We start from the raw sequence: 13502 nt of genomic DNA, 5'->3' as shown, positions 1-13502 counted from the left end.
TCCACCTTGAGTTGGTTTTTTTTTATATGGAGTGAGGTGTGGATCTTGCCTCAGTCTTCTGCAGAGAGTTTTCCAATTTTGCCAACACTATTTGTTAAAAAGGCTGTTGTTTCCTCACTTAAATGATTCCACCTCCTTGTCAAAAATCAGTTGACCATAGGTAGATGGACAGATCTCTGGGTTCTCATTTCTATTCCATTGATCTATGTGTCTCTCATTGTATCTGTAGTAGTGTACTGCAGTGTAGCAGGATTTGAAATCAGGGAGTGAGATGCCTCATACCTTTTTTCTATTTTTAAGGAGTCCTTTGCTTATTCGGGGCTTCTTTCCATTTCAAATGATTTTGGAGATTACCTTTTCTATCTCCTTGAAGAATGGGATTGGTATTTGTATTGGGATTGCATTGAATGTGTAAATGGCCAGTATTGAGTCTTCCTATCCGTGAGCAAGGGATATTCTTCCATTTCTCCAGGTCTCTTTTTGTTTCTTGTAGTAATGTTTTGTAATTTTCTTTGAATAGATCCTTTGTGCTTCTGGTTAGTTTTACTCCCAAATATTTAATCTTGTGGTTAGCTGTTGTGAAGGTTATTGTTTTTCTCTGGCTCTGTATTTTCTTTGTCACTGTAGAGAAATCCAACTGATTTTTGTGTTGATCTTGTATCCTGCTACTATGCTGAACTGGTCAACTATATCCAATAGTTTTCTTGCTGAGTCTTTAGAGCTTTCTAAGTATACTATCATATCATCTGCATAGAGAGATAATTTTACTTCCTCTTTGCCAATTTGGATACCTTTTATTTCCTTCTCTTATTGCTATTGCTAAGACTTCCAATACAATATTGAATAGGAGAGGTGACAGTGAGCATCCTTGCCTAGTTCTTGTTCTTAAAGGGAATGCCTTTAACTTCTTTCCATTTAGAACAATGTTGGCTCTAGGGTTTTCATACTTTTTACCATGTTGAAGAATTTCCCCTCTAGTCCAAGTGTTTTAACCAGGAAAGGGTGTTGGATTTTTTCAAAGGCCTTTTATGCATCAATTTCTGGGATAATGTGATTCTTGTTCTTTGCTTGGTTGATGTGATGACTTACATTAATTGTTTTCCTTATGTTGAACCATCCTTGCATACATGTTATGAATCCCACTTTGCCATGATAAATAATTTCTTTGATGTATCATTGGATTTGATTGGCCAATATTGTATTCCAGATTTTGGCATCTATGTTGACAAGAGATACTGGCCTACAGTTTTCTGTTTTGGGGGCATCCTTTCCTGGCTTTGGTATCAAGGATATTTTGCTTCATAGAATGAGTCTGGGAGAATTCCCTATTTTTCTATTTTGTGAAGTATTTTATGTAGGATTGGTGACAGTTCTCTGAATGTTTGATAAAATTCACTTGTAAAACCATCTGGTCCAGGGCTTTTTTTGTATTACCTTTTCAATTTCTTCTTTCGTAATGGGTCTGTTCAGATGTTCAATTTAGGTAGGTTGAATAATGATATTCTTTATCCCAAGATCTTTTTCTAATCCAGCTTACATTTTTGAAAATTCTCTATTGATGTATTGTTCTAACCACATTTTAGTAACCATCAGCAATATTTGCTTTGCATTTGTATTAAGATTTTGTTCAATAATTTCTATCTTCTCTTAGATCACCTTTTTAGTAAAAAAGGAAAAGAAATATAGAACTGTTTTATTCACTTGACCAGGTAGTTGTCTTCCAATGTCTTGGCATAGACTAGTGTGAATATTCAGGGCTGCACATATTTTTTGAAACAGCTCAGTTGACATTCCATCAATTCCTGAGGCTTTAACTTTTTTCTATTTTGTTTTAGCATCAGGAATGTTTTGTTTGAAGATCATTGTTGTATAAGGAATAGGTTATTGAACGATAGACCAACAATGAGCAGTGAGGGGGGAACTTCCCTATCCATGGGCCACATGGCTACCTGTGCCCATCCCTGGACTTGGGGCCCTTTGGCGTAGTGTCGAATGGGGTGGAGTGAGGTGGACGGGCAGGCAGTGAAGTCCCTTTTCCAAAGCAGACTTGGATGAATGCTGGGGCAGAAGGGGTGATGTAGATGGAGGAGGATAGTGTGAGGTGTTTCCCATTCCCCCCACACCCTGGGCTGTGGAGCAGCAAAGTGGAGAAGCCAGGAGCTGGGGAGATGGTATCTATTGCTGTTTTCTGAAAAGAGGCACACAGCAGGGACCTGTAGGCAGGTAGGCAGTGATGAGGGTATGTCAGGCGCTGATGTCCTTCTCATCTTCTGGCCTGGGAACGGCTTCCAGGAACGGGTCCCAGAGCCCTGCTTCTTCCTTTTCCTTGGCCACCTAGACTTAGAGCTGGGGACCCAGAGGCCAGAGTTGATGCAGCACTGCATGTGGTACTTCTAGTTGGTGGAGTCCATCTTGTTGATGGCATTCTTCACGTCAAAGTATATCCAGAGCTCCTCAGGGATGGACTCATAGACCTCCCTGGGGTCCAGGCCACTAGGGCCAAGCCTCTCCTTGTGCTCCTTCTCCTAATACTACTTCAAGGCCTTCTCTATTCACCACTTGGTACCACTATGCACATGCTCCTTGAAGACCTCCAGCTAGTTGTTGAAGCTCTCCTTGTCCTGGCAATCTGCTGTCTTAATCTTGGTGAAGAACTGTTGGAAGCAGGCATGAGGATTCACCTTCAGGTTTTGGCTAGCTCCAGGATGAACTGCATGACGATCGTCTAGCGGAACACTTGCTCCATGAGGGCACATTCTTCCTCCACTTCAGTTCACTAGATGACCAAATAATTGGCTGTCTCCTTACACACCAGTGGACATTGTCTGACAACAGTTTCTGACTGTCTTCCAGGCAGCAGAGCATGCCCACGTGCCTGATCTATTTCTCTTACTTCTCCACAAACATTCTGTGTTCTGCTCCCTCACCCCTTCAGAGTCCTCCTCCACCTGCTCTGGCTTGGTATTGACCATGCTCTTTGTTGAAGCCATCCTTGCTGAGTGTACCCATGTCCCAGGTTCCAGGGCATGCTCTTCTCCTTGTGCATCACCTCCAGCTTCTGCTGCCAGCTCCTCTTCTCCTTGCAGAGCCGCTGCAGCTAAGCATGCAGCCTCTCTGGCCCCAACTGGCTGTCTGCATACTGGGCCACCTCCAGCTCCTTTAGCTTCTGTAGCATTTGGTCACTTTGATCTTGGACCTCGCAGCCCCTGCCAGCTTCTCTTTTTTCTGGAACTGTTCCATGTGTTCCACTTGCACCTGCTGCCTCTAGCAGAAGAGGCTGGCAGTGTCGAAGTTGGGGTGCGTGGATGCAGTCCCACACCCTGTAGTCCACCGTCTTTCCTCAGTTGCACAGTCCACAGAGCTGGATGGGCCTTAACTTTTTGGCAATTCCTTCAGTGCAACTTGTGCTTGTTCCTTAATTACCATTGTCTTGATCATATGGTGCATCATGATATGGTTCAGTGAGGACTAATTGTTTTTAAGAAACTGATTCTATGTATTCCTTCTATTTTATTTCACCACTTTCTATATTGTTTTGTCTGTAGAATTGTTTAGTATTGCCGCTTGCAGCTTGAATATGTTCCCTAATTCTTTCAGTTTAAGAAATAGAAAAGTAGTTATCCCTTTGAGTAATTTCTACTCTTTGCACATTTCACAATAAAATTTTTGCTTTGTCATCCTGAGTAGTCTTTTGAAATCTTCTGTTCATCTCTTTTGGACTTGTCCATCAGTTTGTCCCATTGTGGTGGCTTGTATGTTGCTGTGATGCTAGAAGCTATACTATCTGTCATTCAAATATCAGCTAGGTGGCTCTTGCTGGATAGCTTTTAGCAGAGTTTCTAGGTTAAGGCAGGCTAAGAATCAGAACTGGTTATCCATTTCTGAAATATTAGACCTTCAAAAGCCTTGTAAATATCAAAATAATATTGCTGGATATAGAATCAGAAGATCAGTCCCTCAGGTTGGAAGGCACTCAAAATGAAACTGGGAAAGAGAAGCCTCCTCAGTGTAGACTCTAGATGATTCAAATTGGGTAAAACTTTCCTCTAGTGAAGAATCTTCCTTTGCTCATGTGACAAGACTCAAAATGAAGAGAAAAAGCTATGTTGTTATGTGCTGTCGAGTTGACTCTGTGTACAACAACCCTAAACTCTGCCCTATGATGTGTCAATCTCACCATCATGACATATATCAGTCACACCAGACTGACATATTTGTACTTCAGCACTTTAGAGAGGTCTCTAACCACAGAATTTCTCACTGCAATTAGTGTTGTTGTTGTTGTTATGAGCCGTCCAGTTGCTTGTGACTCATAGTGACCCTCTGTACAACAGCCCTAAACTCCACTCTGTCCTGTGACAATCACAATGTCTCTGATACACCCATCTCGATTATCCCAGTCATTGAATCAGTCCACCTCATAGAGGGCCTTCCCCTCCTGCACTGTCCCTCCACCCTACCAAGCATGATGTCCATAACCAAGGACCAGTCCCTCACAGCATGTCCAAAGTATGTTAGATGGAGCCTCAGAATCCTTGCCTCCAGGGAGCTTCCCAGTTTAACCCTTTCCAGGATTAATCTGTTTGTTTTCCTAGCAGTCCATGATACCCTCAATACTCTTCTCCAGCACCACATCTCAAAGGCATCAATTCTCCTTCTCTCCTCCTTCGTCATTGTCCAACTCTCTGATGCATAACAAGGGAGAGAAAAGACCATGGCCTGTATCAGATGTGTTAACAGTTGGCTACCCAATGCGGGCGGAGAATGGGGTGGAGCTCCCCAATTAAAACAAGTTTGGAAGGAGGAGTGGCATCCACTTTCATAATAGCTTGCCTCCAGAAACCCTGTGATCCTGGAGAGAGGATGAAAAAATTCAAGCGTTGAGGACTCTCCTTCATAGGGTCGTTGTGAGTCACCTGCGACTCAACAGCACTTAACAAAAACAACAACAGCAACAACAACAGTGGTAATGCACACATACATACATACATATTAACTTCATCAGAAGGAATACACAGAAATGAGTGTATTTTCAGAAAGAGAAGATGAAGAAGGTCACCATTATCAGAACAAAGGCAGGGACTAGCTGTTGAATAGGCTAGAAATTATTCACAAACAAGTGCACATTGAAGCTAAAGAAAAAGTTCAAATCTTTGAGAGCCTGAATTTAGAAATCCTCACAAGAATATATTTGATGCATTAAACACTAATGACCTAAGTCAATTTGAGTTATGGCATGGCATCAAAGGCATCATAAATATAGTAAAAGGTAATTTAAAAAAAGAACAACAACACACCAAAAACTCAAAACAAAAACAAATTAAAAAAGGAGACTCAAAATAGATGTAAAAATATTTTTAAAAACTTGTTCTTTAATGTAGTCCTTATTGTCTGCTGTTGAAGAGGTCTTTTGTCATAGCTGCCCCACCCCAGGCAAGTTCAGAGGATTTCCCACTTTCACCCTCAGAACAGCTTAGCAGACAGCTCCTTACTACTAGGTAGGCCACAGGAGCTCCCTTCCTGAAGGTAGAGTGGATAAGAATAATGTAGGAAATGAGGAAAGTGGAAATAGGACTAATTTCAAAAGTTGATTTGAGAACACGGAACAGTATTAAATTGCCATGTGAAAACATCTGGAGTTAGGAAAAGCATAAGATAAAAATCATATTCAGTATTTCTCAAGCTAAAATAATTGAAGTAACAATTTGAGGATCAAAGTACAATCTGAAAGTTCTATAAAGAATATTTTGAATGATAAAACCAGAAGAGGTAGAAGAAATACAAAATCCTGTATCAAAATGCCTTGGGTTATATTGAATTTTTTTCAGTCATATTTAAGGAAGATGTCCAAGCTGAAAAAGGTATTGTGACAAATTAAGCTTCATGAATTGGCAGAAAAACAACTTAATGTTTCAGCAAAGAAATTCAATGCTGGAAGTGTTTATCTATCTATGCCAAGAAATCTGAAGGGCAGCAACATGACCATACAGATGTTGGAGATCCCTATTTGTTCCTAATTCAAAGAAAGGTAACACAACAGAATGTGGAATTTATCAAGCGATGTCATTAATATCACAAGTACAAATATTAATTACTGCATGTTTTTGTTGTTGTTAAGTGCCATCGAGTATGGCTCATAGATACCCTATGAAAAAAAGATCTGAACCCTGTGCTATCCTACGACATTCCCACATTTCCTGACACATAAGAGTCATTGCAGCAGTCACTGTGTCAATCTAACTGGTTGAGGGACTTCTCCTTCACTAACCCTCCATCCTACCTGACATCATGTGCTTCTCCAAGGATTAGCACCTCCTAGCAACATACGTAATGTGTGTGAGGAGTGAGGAGTGTGTGTGAGCCTTATCATTCTGGCCTCCAAAGAGCACTGCAGCTGCATCCTTTCCAAGACATATTTGTTTGTTCTCTTGACCTTTCGTGGGATGATCAGTGCCCTTCTCCAACACCATATCTCAAAGATGTAAATTATTTTTTTGTCATCCTTATTCATTGTCCAGCTCTCAGATGCATAGTAAGTGAACAGAAAGACTATGGCCTGAACCAGACACACCTTAGTCCTCGAATTGACAGCATTACTCCTCAATAATTTGGAAAGGTCCCTAACTGCAGATTTTCCTAGTGCAATGAGTCTCCTGATTTCCTGACTGCTGGTACCAACGGTATTAATTATGGATCCAAGCAAGATAAAGCTGTTAACAGTTTCAATGTCTTCTTCTCCATCCATCATGAAGCTGCCTATCCATCCAGTGGTAAGAATCTTCTTTTTTCTTGCTATTGAGATGCAATCCAAAAAGAGGCTGCATTTCTTGACCTTCTACAACACCTTACTTTCAGCAAGCAAGGTTGTGTCATCTGCGTATTGCATGTTATTGATGAATCTCTCTCCAATCTTGATGCCACACTTCTCTTCATAGAGTCCAGCTTCTCAAATAATTTTCTCAATATACAGACTGAATAGGTATGGGTCAGAATATAACCCTGATGTACTACCTTCTCCATCCCTCAACAACTGTTTAATTGATATTGCCAGGTTGGATTTGGCCACCTACTCAAGTGGTCCTGTAGAAAATACTTAGGAGCTTTGGTTGTTTCAACCTAGGAGCAGCCACAGCCACAACAGAAGGAAATAGAAATCCTGACCTGAACCAAGTCTCTCTGGGGCAAGGTAGGGATGTGCAGCATTTTGTTGCCTCCTGCACTGGCTGGGCCCCAGTCCCTTCTCAATTTTAAACCATGCATGGTTTCCCTGCTCTGTTAGTATGACAGCTTCCAGGTCCAAGTATATATCATTGCTAAAATTTCAGGGGGTGGGGGGAATAGTCAAAAAGAGCAATAAAGAGGACGACTCTCAATGTAATGGATTGACATGGCAAAGAATGCGAGAACAGAGCAGAAGAGGGCATGGTTTTGATTTATTGTTGATTGCTGTGATCCATAGTAGACTCAGTACTACGCAGTAACAATGAAGCTGAAATCAGAGAATACCAGAGAGTTATTGTTCCTTATTTACTATACAAAGAGTTGACTGTACAGATCATAACAAATTTTGGGTAAAATTACAAAGAACGGAAATCTGAAAATACTTAATTGTGATAATGTAGAATGAAAACAAATTAGGAATGAGTGTATATTTTCATAAAATGTATCGAGCAAATAATCTAAGCAGCCAAGCAGAGCATGCAAATTGGAGACACATTAAAGCCCCATGACACGCCAATCATGTGACAACATTGCTACTGAAGGTAAAGAAAATCTATAAGTTACAGTCTATAACTTATATATCTTAATTGTTGTTGATTGCCTTCTAGCAGAGCATGACTCATAGTGACCTATGAACAAAAGGCCTGAAGCTTTTTAATAACTATCAACATTTACCAAAGTTCATAGAGTTTCTGGAGGCATGTTGTTTAGGAAGTGGATGCCACTCCTGCTTCCAAAGAATTTTAATATAAAGTGGAGGGAAATCATCATAACTGGACCAACAAAAATAATCCTGAAGAATTTCATATTTGTAAATCCACAAAGAACAATTTAAGAAAGTATCAGTCAAGAACGAAAATGTTGTATTTCACTGTAAAAATACCCTTTGGGAGATCTCTAGCAAGTATTTTTTTTAAAAGGATATAACTTCGAAGAATAAAGTTCACTGGCAACCACCACAATTTTCATTGTCTCCTGTTTGTGCTGAAGATCAACAACACTTTAGGAAGATCAACGAACTGTGCTTTTAAATATGGTTTTGTCATAAAGTGATGATACTCCATAGATTGCCAAGAGGACAGACAAATCTGCCTTTTATTGTATTGTCAGAATTCTCTGTATAAGTTAGAATGATGAGACTGACTTTGCCTTGCATTGTTCGAGTTTTATATCAAGAAGGGTCACTCCCTGGAGAAGAATATCATACTTAGAAAAGTAAAGGGTCAAAGAAAAGGAGAAAGAACCTAAATTAGATAAATGGATGCAATGGCTTCAAACAATGTGCTCAAATGGAGTATTGATTATGAAGATAATACAGGACTAGAGAGTGTTTTTTTACTCTTGTACATAGTATAATAGTATATATTGTTTTGTGTATTTATGTATGACTATAATATAGGAGATGTAGTCATATATGTTTTCTATACACTATTTTTTAAAGAATACAATAATAACCTGTACAATGCTCTATAGAAATGTGGACATACTACCATCCTCTGAGCAGTAGACAAAGTCAGAAGTATGAGTTCCAGTTTTAGTAATATGAGTCACCATGGCAAATGTGGTACAGTCTAACTTTAGCTCAGCTTTCCATGTAGACATGAAGCAGCTCATGACTGCACTATAACTCAGTCGGCATAAACATTCTATTTCACAGCTGGGGCTGCCAGATTTTTCATTTCCTTCTGTCTAGACAGCCAGTCTAAACACTGTACACTGAACACTGTACTCTGAAACCTCCATAGAATGTAATTCTCCAAAGATTTACTAAAACTCTTAGTAATGGGAAGAATGTTAAACACTCCCATTTCTTTGCCCACCAGAACTAGAATCAACTTGATGGTACTGTGTTTACAATAAAATTTGTGGTGGTAAAAACAAAATGAAATAAAAAAAAAACCAAACAAACAAAAACCCCAACTCCCTGAAAACCAAGAACTCAAAATATAGGATACCTTGGAAATTAAAAAAAAATTTTCAGTCATTTTTTTAAACTTGTTTAACTTGTAAAATCAATAAGACCTCAACAATCAATCACCCACTCACAGTATACAATTGTCTTGACCGATTTTCAACTATGCAGCAGCTTTTGAACTGTCAGATTGAGCAGTTTTTCAAAGATGAAATACTGTGCTTTCATGCAATAAATAAACATAAAATATTTCCTGAGAGAAGGAATTAGGAAAAATCCAGCAGGAGACTTGGAAAGATGGGCTGATAATGGTCATATATCAGAGGTGATTGCTTGTATTAAATATAATGTAAACGATTGTATGTAACACAATGTGAGTATGGGAATGTGTGAAACACAAGGTGTATGCATTTTGTGTGCAAATCAATAAAAAACATTTTCTGAGAGAGAAATTCTCAGAATTAAGATGAATATTCTCTATAGATAAAGTTTTGACATCATAGGAAATGGAATAATTGATCAGTGGTTTAAATACAACAATAGAAAATAAGTTCAATCTGAGAATAGCCAAAGAATTACCAAGGAGAGTGAGCTGAATTCAGTCAGAGATTCTAACTGTGTTGTTAATAAATGAAGAAGATAATATTGACCAAGTATAGAAATCAACTTTGAATAAAAAAATCCTAGAAATATGAGAAAGACAATGAGTAGGAAAGTATCAGAAACAATCAAAGCAATGAACACTGTCACAAAACTTCAGAGTACAGCAAGAATATTTTTATATATGTAAACAATAGTGTGATATCAGTAACCATATTAAAACTGCAGCATTTAAGGACATTATTTATTATTGTTATGTGCTGTCAAGTCTACTATGACTCATGGTGACCCTCTGCTCAGTGTAACTCTAAAAACCCTGTTTTATCCTGAGCTCTGACACACTTCCCCTCATTAGCTCAGTACTTGTGTCAATCCATCTCATCTATTGTTCTCCTCTCCTTTACTGTCCTTCTACCTTTCCAAGCATAATGTCCTTCTCCAAGGACTAGACTCTTCTTGCAACATGACAGACATGTTTGTTTTCTTGACATGTTTTCAGACATGTTTGTGGCATGTTCAATACTCTTCTCCAGCAGCACAATCAGAAATCATTGATTCTTCTATCATTTTTTGGTCATTATCCAAGCTGTCTGATATATGACAAGTAATTGTGAAGACCATGGCCTGTATCAGGCACATCTTAGTCTCTAAACAGAAATCGTTGCTCTTAGCATTCTAGACAGGTACCTTGGACTGCTGTTTAGAAAATTTCCAAAGAGTGAGCTAAAGAAAATTAATATACTTCACTTTCCATGGTTGAAATCATGACAACTCCCTATGAGAGATGACAGTAAACTCAAAGTTTCATGTTAGGTTGTAGACTTATATATGTAAGAACAAATATGTGCTCTATTTATAGGGTTTTTTCCAACAACTGGTTGTTTGGTCTGTTGTTGTTTTGTTGGAGTTTTTGTTTTAAGAAATAGACCGGTGCCCCAGTATATAAACAGATACTTCACCAAAGAAGCCATTCAGGTGCAAACAAACACATGAAGAAATGTTCAAAATCCCCAGCTCTGAGAGAGATGCAAAACAAAACTACTGTGAGATATCATCTCACCCCAGTAAAAACAGCAAAATTTAACAGAGCAGCAAGCAACAAATGTTGGCGGGGTTGTGGACAGACTGGAGCCCTTATTCACTGTTGGTGAGTGTGTAAAATGGTACAACCACTATGGAAGGCAGTGTGGTGCTTTCTCAAAAATTTGCAAATAGAAATACCATTTGACCCAGCAATTTCCACTACTAGGAATATACCCTAAAAAAAATTAGAAATGCCATCCAAGCAGATATAGGCACACCCATGTTTATTGCTGCTTTGTTCACAATAGCAAAGAGCTGGAAACAACCCAAGCGCCCATCAGCAAATGAATGGGTAGAGAAGCTGTGGTATATTCACGCAATGGAATATTATGCATCATGGAAAACAAATCATGAAATATTGTACAAAATGGGTGACCATGGATGACATTATGCTGAGTGAAATATCTCAGTCACAAAAGGATAAATACTGCATAATGCCACTGTTATAGAACAGGACAGATATAGGGGTGGGGAGGGGAATTAAAAAGAGAGGGAATAAATTATGTGCATGGCATTGAAACAGACGGAGAGAACTATATAAAAGGAACAAATGATCAGGTATTATTGGGCAGGGAGAGGGGACTGCATAACAATGAAAAAACTTTTTTTTCCATAGGAAAAAAGGTATCTGGGTGGGGGGAGGGGGACAGAGAAGAAAAGATGTAACAATGAATGAATGGAAATCGATATTCTTTATAAACTTTAATTAAAATAAAAAGATAACATCTACAATTAAAAAAGAGGGGGAAGAGATTAGTGCCTGCTCCCTGCTGCTGCTGAAGGCCGGCCGTTGATGTCCAGGGATGTCACTTAACACGCGGCACGGCGGCGCAGTGCTGCTGCCTCAAGGTGCCCGGAGCCAAAGCTGCACCCGCCTGCCCACCCACAGTCCGGTGCACCTACTCGGCCATGGTCAAGGCTTCCTTGGGGGTGCAGGTGCTGATGAGCGCCTCCCAGAGCGCTCATATGTGGAGGAGGAGGGTGTGTATCGCTTCCACATGGAGCACCTTGTGCCTCCTAACCTCTTGGCCCTCGTGGCTGGAGACCTCGAGCCTGCTGACATTGGACCCAGGGGCTGGTGTGGGCCGAGCCATGCCTCTTGTCATGCCGAAAGGCTGTATGGGCCCTACATATGGGGCAGGTACTATATCATATTCCTCCTGCCCTCTTTCCCCATCATGGCCATGGAGAACCCCTGCCTCACCTTGATTATCTCCTCCATCTGGAAAGCGATGAGTTCGTGGTCATCAATGTTATCCACAAAGTGGCCCATAGCTGTTTAAGCGATGCTCTCATCAACGCCACCTGTGAGGAGGGGTGGCTAAGTGAGGGCCTGGCCACCTTTGCACAATGACACATCACCACTGAGATGTATGGTGCGACCTTTACCTACCTGGAGACAGCCTTCCGCCTGGATGCCCAGCACCAACAGATGAAGCTGCTGGGGAAGATAGCCCAGTCAGCAACTTGCAGGCGAAGCTACAGTGAACCCCAGCCACCTGATGAACTTGTTTACCTGTGAGAAGGTCTATTGCTTCGTGTACTAACTGTCCCAGCTCTGTCAAGGCCCTCAGTGCTTTGACGACTTTCTCTGCTTTTATGTGGAGAAGTACAAGTTCACCAGCTTGGTGGTCCAAGACCTTCTGGAGACTTCCTCAGTTCTTTCCGGAGCTGAAGGAGCAGAGCATGGACTGCTGAGCAGGGCTGGAGTTCTAGCACTGGCTCAATATCAGTGTGAGGAAGGAGCCAAATGAGAGGGATGTAGGGTCAGGGCATCAGCCTGCCAGCTTCATAGAAGCCACATCCTGAGGGCTGTTGGGTGCGAAATAAGTTGGGCCTGGTGTCAGCCCAGGCCCATAGAGAAGCCTATGCCTGCGCTAGTGCATGGCCAGGGCTAGGTACCAGCAGAGTCCAAGCTCTTTGGACAGAGACCAGAGATATCCTGGGGTCCCTTGGTCTGGGCATCTTCCCTTAGTTTAGAAGTCCTCTGGGTGGGGTGGGGAGGGCCTGGCCACAGTCTGGAGTCAGGGTTTGGGGGCGAGGACACTGAGCGCACCCTCCGGGTCCCCTGCAGATGTCGCACATGTACATCATCCCACTGTTTGAGGACTTGTGCACTCTCGCCCTCAAGCTCTTCACACTGGAAGGAAGTCTTCTACCACACGCAGGGCCAGCTGCATCCTAATCTGCTCAGAACCATTCAACAGATCCTGTCCCAGGGCCTGGGCCCAGGTGTGGAGCTGGCCGCAGAGCCTAGCACAGAGCAGGACACATACGCCAGCCGTGCTGCTTGGGGACAAGGCCCTCAGCAGTGCCATTTCCGTCAGGGAAGTCATCATATCTGCCTATCCCCACGCAGGCTGCCCACAACCTCCAAGACACTAAGATGTGCCTTCTGGGGCGCAGGCTGCCAGGACTGCTCTAGGATCAAGTCCAGTGGAGTGCAAGTGCCAGGACTCGGAGTGGCGTCCTAACCCAACAGCCTTACAGTTCTGCGGGATCAGGCAGTGGCCAACCATGCACCTGAGCCCTCTAGTCTGCACGCTGAGGCCAGGCTCAGCCCAGACTCCAGACCAGAGGGCCAGGTGTCTGCATTAGGCCCCTGGGACCAACACAATTTGCCTTAAATCAGCGGGAGGCCCACTCTGCGCTCTCGCAGAGCCTGTCTGACAATGTGAGGAACAGA

The 13502-nt window shown here is 41.6% G+C and overlaps 2 pseudogenes; one reads left to right on the top strand and one right to left on the bottom strand.

Moving 5' to 3' along the window:
- Positions 1 to 2244: 2244 nt before the first annotated feature.
- Positions 2245 to 8835, bottom strand: LOC102870112 (annotated as a pseudogene).
- A 606-nt stretch (positions 8836 to 9441) lies between these two features.
- Positions 9442 to 13290, top strand: LOC102869714 (annotated as a pseudogene).
- Positions 13291 to 13502: the final 212 nt, after the last annotated feature.

Source organism: Elephantulus edwardii, unplaced genomic scaffold, assembly GCF_000299155.1.
Source record: "Elephantulus edwardii isolate Elephantulus edwardi_28Jun2011 unplaced genomic scaffold, EleEdw1.0 scaffold00046, whole genome shotgun sequence".
NCBI classification, from domain to species: Eukaryota; Metazoa; Chordata; class Mammalia; order Macroscelidea; family Macroscelididae; genus Elephantulus; species Elephantulus edwardii.
Note: the sequence above shows the minus strand (reverse complement) of the source record. Positions and strands in the feature narration are given on the sequence as shown.